This window comes from Bos indicus x Bos taurus, chromosome 10 (assembly GCF_003369695.1).
Source record: "Bos indicus x Bos taurus breed Angus x Brahman F1 hybrid chromosome 10, Bos_hybrid_MaternalHap_v2.0, whole genome shotgun sequence".
Classification (NCBI taxonomy): Eukaryota; Metazoa; Chordata; class Mammalia; order Artiodactyla; family Bovidae; genus Bos; species Bos indicus x Bos taurus.
In genome coordinates, this window is record NC_040085.1 from 18,853,671 (window position 1) to 18,862,770 (window position 9,100).

Here is a 9,100-nt window from a genome sequence, read left to right on the forward strand (position 1 = left end):
TCAGAGTTTGTGTTCACCTCCCCCTGAAGTTTCTGTCACTACTGTGTCACTCAGAGCACAGTAGTACACACCCAAGCCTGACTCTTGGACTAGGGCTTTCTCCAAGTGGAAGGAGGTGGTTTTTGTATTGTATGTGGCTTCAAAACCTTTGTTGGTTTCCTTGTCGTTGGCCTTCGTGGCTTTCAGAAGGACCTCTGGACCTTCTCCAGGAATACTGGACATACCAGAAAAGAGTGGGGTACCCGGTGGCTGAATAAGTACAGTTCACAGTCAAGGTAGCCCCTTCCAAAAGGGTCACTTGGCCGTCCGTCTGGCTCACTGAGTCTCCACGGGTTTGTCCTGGGGAAAATAAGAGAGTTCTCTGTGGTCTTGGGCATAAAACTCTTGGATAAAACTACGCTTAAAGGTTTTGTTGACATAACAGAAGAAAGGATCCACATTTTTAGAGGCGTTTTTCTTACCCAGCAGGAAGAGTATCACAGTCACTAAGTCTGGAGAAGAGCTCATCTCTAGAGTGTCTCCTGAATAACGTTCTTGACTCTTAATATGAAGAAATGTTGAAGTCACAGTGAGGTTTAGTTTCAGTGAAGTTTAGACACACAGGAAATGTGTCTGTGTTAGGAAACTGCACCCTCTGGTGGACAGGGACAGAAATGCGATGCATGTATACTGGAGAGAAAGTGTAGTCGCTCAGTCGGGTCCGACTCTTTGAGACTCCATGGACTGTAGCTTGCTAGGCTCCTCCATCCATGGGATTTTCCAGGCAAGAGTACTGGAGTGTGTTGCCATTTCCTTCTCCAGGGGATCTTCCTGACCCAGGTATCAAACTTGGGTCTCTCACACTGCAGGCAGACTCTTTACCAACTGGGATGCCACCAGGGAAGCCCACGTATCCTGGTCTCCTCCCTAAATTAGAAAAATGTTATCCTTGACTTTATCCATGAGGCACATATCAGTCTTCAGATGGAGCTTGGAAATCTGATCAACAGCTGTCAACACTTCTCAGGTCTGTTCTGTTCCTAGGATACTACCTGACATGGAAGTTCTTTAACAAAGCATTCCAGGTATTTTTGTAGCTGAGAAGATATCGATTTTCTTAAGAACTTTAATATAGTATTTTATATTCTCATGTATCCATTGTGGGCCAACCTATAATCCACTGACTGTCAGAAGAGTTTGTGGCTGATTACAGAGGAAGTAATAAGAAGCTAGGTCATTATTGAGTGAATCTCTGTTTTTCAGCATTGTACCCCTATTTATATAAGAGTGACTGACAATTATTTGTTGTTAGTCACTGAATCAGTTAGGTCTGATTCTTTTGCAACCCTAAGGACTGTAGCCCTCTAGGCTCCTTTGTCCGTGGGATTTCCCATTCAAGAATACTGGAGTTGCCATTTTCTTCCCCAGGGGATCTTCCCAATCCAGGGATCGAACTTGAGTCTCCTGGCAGGCAGATTCTTTCCCACTGAGTCACCAGGGAAGCCCTGATTGATGTTTATTACATGCTCACTAAATATTTGCTATACCAAAAAAGTAATGAATAAAGGGTCTTTAATTGTGGAATCACTACTACTTGAAATAAAATATTTTCTCAGTCCTAAATAATATCGTTTGTAAGAAATATTATCTTTCTAATAAAATTTTTTAAGGGAAAAAGTCCACTGTCTTATCAATAGTCAAATAATCCTGAATTTCAGAATCATTAAAATGTTAAAATAAAAGAAATATCTAATTGAAATTACCAAATCCTTGTAGAATTATCTAAGATCAATATCTTATTCTCCTTTTTCTTCCTTGACTCTAAGATAAGAGGGTTGGCCTATGTAAATCAGACAAGTACTAATCCTATTATATATTCTTAGTTGATATCGAGCCTCAAAGATACTTTCTATTCCATCTGCCACATTTTGTTGCCAAACTTTAACCAAATACCTTTCCCCCAGTGTTTGAAACCCTGAAGACCTAGATTTGTGTCAAAAGCTTAGAGCATGAATTAGGATGCTCTTCTTTCCCAGCTTTTCAAATTGTTAAAGACCTCTGAGCCAATATTCACATGACAGCTGAAAGTAGAATTAATGAGTGAATGACTTAAAATTACACATTCTGGGCCCACCAATTACTTCATGAATCACACTATCCAGAGTTGAGACCCATGAATCTGTAATTTTTGAGAGCTCCCTAAGAAGTTGGGTTGCAGCCAGTCCGATGTTGGTTTACAAGTTTTCATTTGGGACAGATGTCCTAGATCAAGGTAGTTGTCAAAGATCAGGGAGCAACAGGATGTTCCCAGGATTACAAACATACTCAAAACCTCTCTTTTTGAGTACCAGCAGCAAAAACAAGCACTTCTTTAGCTCTCTTTTTATGACTATTCATTTTATAAAACAAAACCTCTGAGGAGTATCAAGATGAAGTTCTAAGAGGCATTCATCTTCTGTGAAGCCCTGTAACCATAGATGCCTAAACACACAGATGGAAGCTTAGCTTATTCTGTTTCTGAGAGTTCACTCTTCTCAGATTCACATCAAGGAATTTCGTGAGTCCAGAGTCAGCACATGAATCATTTCCCAAATTCAGATATAAATTTAAAAAACCGGGCTTGATACTTCTTGGATTCACATATCCCTTCCTTTCTTCTCTACCTTCCAAATCACATAGTGAGAAACTGCCTCAAAAATATGCTAGAAAGAAATTCTGGAAAATCAGTTACAGACTTCTGTTCTGGTAGGTGGGTTTCCCTGGTGGCTCAGATGGTAAAGAATCTGCTGGCAATTCTGGTATATAGAAAGAATCCAAACTAGGTTGTAATGATGTAGGACTGAAAATAAATGTATAGCACATGGATGCAGATAGTTGTTATCTCTACTTTAAAAAAACATAGTTTCAGGCCAATGAGTACGTATAGGAGAAGTATTTTTTCATTTCGGGGTCATAAAAGAAGACTTCTACAACACTGAAGAAAAATATTTGCTATATTTGGATGTTAATGGCTTTATTAATACATAGTTCTCTTTAAAATAAATTGTACCTCCTTAACTTAATAAGATTGATACATGTATATACTTGTGAAACCATCACCACAATCAAGATAATGAACAATGCATCACCCCAAAAGTCTCCTCTTGTCTCTTTTCAGTCCTTTCAGCCCTCTCTTCACTTCCTACTCCCATTTTCAAGCAACATTTCTCTCATAAAATAGTTTGCATATTCAGTAATTTCAAATAAATGGTATGATATGTGCCTTTGATAACTTCTTTCATTCAGCATAATTATTTTAAGATTCTTCCATGGTTATTATAATCATGTTTCATTCCTTTGTATTGCTGAGTGGTATTCCATTATATGGATATGATTTATCTATAGATACATTTATCTATTCACCTATTGATGGACATGTAGGTTAGTCCTAGTTTGGGGCTGTTCCTGGAGAAGGCAATGGCACCCCACTCCAGTACTCTTGCCTGGAAAATCCCATGGACGGAGGAGCCTAGTGGGCTGCAGTCCATGGGGTCGCGAAAAGTCGGACATGACTGAATGACTACACTTTCGCTTTTCACTTTCACGCATTGGAGAAGGAAATGGCAACCCACTCCAGTGTTCTTGCCTGGAGAATCCCAGGGATGGGGGAGCCTGGTGGGCTGCCGTCTATGGGGTCTCACAGAGTCGGACACGACTGAAGCGACTTAGCAGCAGCAGTAGCAGTAGTTTGCGGCTGTTACAAATAAAACTGCTATGAACATTTGTGAATAAGATTTTTTATAGTCAAACTTTCATTTCTCTTGGGTCAATATTTGGGAGTGGAATGACTGGAGTCTATGTTAAGTATATATTTGACTTTGTTTAACTTTCGTTTTTTTCTAGTAACGTTTTTGCAAATTCCCTTGGATTTGATGCTCAGATACTTAACGCTGTCTGTGACTAAAGGTAGATTCACTTCTTCTTTTCCAAACTCTATGACTTTTGTTTCTTTCTCTTGCCTCATTGCACTGGCTAGGACCCTTAGTACAATATTCAGTACAAATGATGAGCGACAAAATTCTTCCCTTATTCCTGAAATTTGAAGGAAAGCATTCGGTCTTTCGCCATCAAGTGTATTTGATGTAGATTTTTTGTAGAGGACCTTTATTAAGTTAATGAATTCCCTTAAGTCCTAATTTGCTGGGAGGTTTTAATCAAGAATAGATACTGAGTTTTGTCCAGTGATTTTTCTGTACCTATAGAGGTTACTGTCATTAATCATCTGTGACTTGTTAGTCTCTGTGGATACGTTACTGATAAACTGTCATAACAAAATATTAAAGAAGATGTCACTCCATCATCTTACAAATAGTAAAACAAAGCTATCTAGAAACTTAATTTTAGAGTTAATAGTTTTGAACACAGACCTGTCTAATAGCAAAAATCTGTTCCCTTTTTCCACTATAGAGTCTTTTCAGAGAAATTTTGAGAGAGAGAGAGCAGCAAAATTACTTCTCGAATCTTTGAAATATTTTAAGACAGTCTTTTAATAGATTCTTTACTTATGCAAATTGAACTAATTAAATAATTATAGATTTGGCCCTTTCACTGAAAGAGGAAAGAAACATAAAGAATACTCATGAACTTGTTTACAAAACAGAAACAGACTCACAGACGTAGAGAACGAACTTATGGTTGCCAAAGGGGAAGGATGGGGGAGAGATAGTTAGGGAGTTTGGGGTGGACATGTACACACTGCTATATTTAAAATGGATAACCAAAAAGGACCTAATATATAGCACAGGAAACTCTGCCTAAAGTTACGTGGCAGCTTGGATGGGATGGGAGCTTGGGGGAGAATGGATACATGTATCTGTATGGCTGAATTTCTTTGCTGTCCACCTGAAACTATCACAACATTGTTAATCAGTTATACTCCAGTATAATATAAAGTTTAAAAAATATATATTCAAGCTGCAATTCAGAAGATGACCACGAGGTAGTGCCTTGACCATTCCTTTCAGACTACTAATTACTTGGCACCTGAGGAGCAATACACCATACCAAGGGTGACAACTCTTCTAGGTTTCTGTAAACCACTACAATTCTGAAACCTCATTCATGACTACTGATCACTCTATTTCTCTTTCCCTTGAAACTGACATGTGATAAAGAAGTCTAGAGCATAGTTTTTCAGACTAACCAGGATAAACGTTTCTCAAAAATTTAAAAATTGTACTGCCATGTGATCTAGCAATTCTACTTCTGATTACATTATATTCAAAACACTTGAAAGAATTTGGATATATAACCCAAACACTGAGATATTCATATATCCATGTTTCTACCAAAATGGAAGGAATGCAAATGTTCATCAACAGATGAATGAGTAGACAAAAAGTAGTGTATATGTACAATGGAATATTATTCAACCTTAGAAAGGTATTAAAAAAAATCTACAACATGGATGAAATTTGAGGACATTATAGTAAAAGACAAGGCTGTGGTCCTAGTGTGACTAGATTGGCTAGTTTTCTGTGAGTATGGTTTCAGTGTGTCTGCACTCTGATGCCCTCTTGCAACACATCCCGTCTTACTTGGGTTTCTCTTACCTTGGGTGTGGGATATCTCTTCATTGCTGCTCCAGCAAAGCGCAGCCAATGCTCCTTACCTTGGACAAGGGGTATGCCCATGGGGCAACCCAATGGGTGGGTCATGGTGGAGAGATCTGACAGAATGTGGTCCACTGGAGAAGGGAATGGCAAACCACTTCAGTATTCTTGCCTTGAGAACCCCATGAACAGTATGAAAAGGCCAAATGATAGGATACTGAAAGAGAAACTCCCCAGGTCAGTAGGTACCCAATATGCTACTGGAGATCAGTGGAGAAATAACTCCAGAAAGAATGAAGGGATGGAGCCAAAGCAAAAACAATACCCAGATGTGGATGTGACTGGTGATAGAAGCAAGGTCCAATGCTGTAAAGAGCAATACTGCATAGGAACCTGGAATATCAGGTCCATGAATCAAGGCAAATTGGAAGTGATCAAACAAGAGATGGCAAGAGTGAATGTCGACATTCTAAGAATCAGCGAACTGAAATGGACGGGAATGGGTGAATTTAACTTAGATGACCATTATATCTACTACGGCGGGCAGGAATCCCTCAGAAGAAATGGAGTAGCCATCATAATCAAAAAAAGAGTCCAAAATGCAATACTTGGATGCAATCTCAAAAATGACAGAATGATCTCTGTTCATTTCCAAGGCAAACCATTCAATATCACAGTAATCCAAATCTATGCCCCAACCAGTAATGCTGAAGAAGCTGAAGTAGAACGGTTCTATGAAGACCTACAAGATCTTTTAGAACTAACACCCAAAAAAAGATGTCCTTTTCATTATAGGGGACTGGAATGCAAAAGTAGGAAGTCAAGAAACACCTGGAGTAACAGGCAAATTTGGCCTTGGAATACGGAATGAAGCAGGGCAAAGACTAATAGAGTTTTGCCAAGAAAAGGCACTGGTCATAACAAACACTTTCTTCCAGCAACACAAGAGAAGACTCTACACGTGGACATCACCAGATGGTCAACACCAAAATCAGATTGATTATATTCTTTGCAACCAAAGATGGAGAAGCTCTATGCAGTCAGCAAAAACAAGACCAGAATCTGACTGTGGCTCAGACCATGAACTCCTTATTGCCAAATTCAGACTGAAATTGAAGAAAGTAGGGAAAATCACTAGACCATTCAGGTATGACCTAAATCAAATCCCTTATGATTATACAGTGGAAGTGAGAAATAGATTTAAGGGCCTAGATCTGATAGATAGAGTGCCTGATGAACTATGGACTGAGGTTCGTGACACTGTACAGGAGACAGGGATCAAGACCATCCCCATGGAAAAGAAATGCAAAAAAACAAAATGGCTGTCTAGGGAGGCCTTACAAATAGCTGTGAAAAGAAGAGAAGTGAAAAGCAAAGGAGAAAAGGAAATATATCAGCATCTGAATGCAGAGTTCCAAAGAATAGCAAGAAGAGATAAGAAAGCCTTCTTCAGCGATCAATGCAAAGAAATACAGGAAAACAACAGAATGGGAAAGACTAGAGATTTCTTCAAGAAAATCAGAGATACCAAAGGAACACTTCATGCAAAGTTGGGCTCTATAAAGGACAGAAATGGTATGGACCTAACAGAAGCAGAAGATATTAAGAAGAGATGGCAAGAATACACAGAAGAACTATACAAAAAAGATCTTCACGACCCAGATAATCACGATGGTGTGATCACTGACCTAGAGCCAGATATCCTGGAATGTGAAGTCAAGTGGGCCTTAGAAAGCATCACTACGAACAAATCTAGTGGAGGTGATGGAATTCCAGTTGAGCTATTCCAAATCCTAAAAGATGATGCTGTGAAAGTGCTGCACTCAATATGCCAGCAAATTTGGAAAACTCAGCTGTGGCCACAGGACTGGAAAAGCCCAGTTTTCATTCCAATCCCAAAGAAAGGTAATGCTAAAGAATGCTCAAACTACCACACAATTGCACTCATCTCACACACTAGTAAAGTAATGCTTAAAATTCTCCAAGCCAGGCTTCAGCAATATGTGAACCGTGAACTTCCTGATGTTCAAGCTGGTTTTAGAAAAGGCAGAGGAACCAGAGATCAAATTGCCAACATCTGCTGGATCATGGAGAAGCAAGAGAGTTCCAGAAAAACATCTATTTCTGCTTTATTGACTATGCCAAAGCCTTTGACTGTGTGGATCACAATAAACTGTGGGAAATTCTTCAAGAGATGGTAATACCAGACCACCTGATCTGCCTCTTAAGAAATCTGTATGCAGGTCAGGAAGCAACAGTTAGAACTGGACATGGAACAACAGACTGGTTCCAAATAGGTAAAGGAGTATGTCAAGGCTGTATATTGTCACCCTGTTTATTTAACTTCTATGCAGAGTACATCATGAGAAATGCTGGACTGGAAGAAACACAAACTGGAATCAAGATTGCTGGGAGAAATATCAATAACCTCAGTTATGCAGATGACACCACCCTTATGGCAGAAAGTGAAGAGGAACTGAAAAGCCTCTTGGTGAAAGTGAAAGTAGAGAGTGAAAAAGTTGGCTTAAAGCTCAACATTCAGAAAACGAAGATCATAGCATCCGGTCCCATCACTTCATGGGAAATAGATGGGGAAACAGTGGAAACAGTGTCAGACTTTATTTTTCTGGGCTCCAAAATCACTGCAGATGGTGACTGCAGCCATGAAATTAAAAGACGCTTACTCCTTGGAAGGAAAGTTATGACCAACCTAGATAGCATATTCAAAAGCAGAGACATTACTTTGCCAACAAAGGTTCGTCCAATCAAGGCTATGGTTTTTCCTGTGGTCATGTACGGATGTGAGAATTGGACTGTGAAGAAGGCTGAGTACTGAAGAATTGATGTCTTTGAACTGTGGTGTTGGAGAAGACTCTTGAGAGTCCCTGGGACTGCAAGGAGATCCAACCAGTCCATTCTGAAGGAGATCAGCCCTGGGATTTCTTTGGAAGGAATGATGCTAAAGCTGAAACTCCAGTACTTTGGCCACCTCATGTGAAGAGTTGACTCATTGGAAAAGCCTCTGATGCTGGGAGGGATTGGGGGCAAGAGGAGAAGGTGACGACAGAGGATGAGATGGCTGGATGGCATAACTGTCTCAATGGACATGAGTCTCAGTGAACTCTGGGAGTTGGTGATGGACAGGGAGGCCTGGCATGCTGTGATTCATGGGGTTGCAAAGAGTCGAACACGACTAATCTGATCTGATCTGATAGTAAAAGAAATGTCACAAAATGATCAATATTTTATAATTTTACTTATATGAGTTATCTAAAGTACTCAATCTCATAGAAAGAGAAAGTAGAACAGTAGTGGCCATGGGTTGGAGGGACAAAGGAATGAGGAGTTAGCCTTTTTTTTTTTTTTAATTTACATTTTTGGCTGCACCTCGAGGACTGGGGAATATCAGTTCTCTGACCAGGGATCAAATATGTGCCCCCTGCATTGTAAGCATGGAATCTTAATCACTGGACTACCAGGGAAGTCCTGAGGAGTTAGTCTTTAACGAGTATAAATTTTCCATTTTCAAG

At 39.7% G+C, this 9,100-nt stretch overlaps 1 pseudogene; it reads right to left on the bottom strand.

The window, feature by feature from the left end:
• Positions 1 to 543, bottom strand: LOC113899560 (annotated as a pseudogene).
• Positions 544 to 9,100: the final 8,557 nt, after the last annotated feature.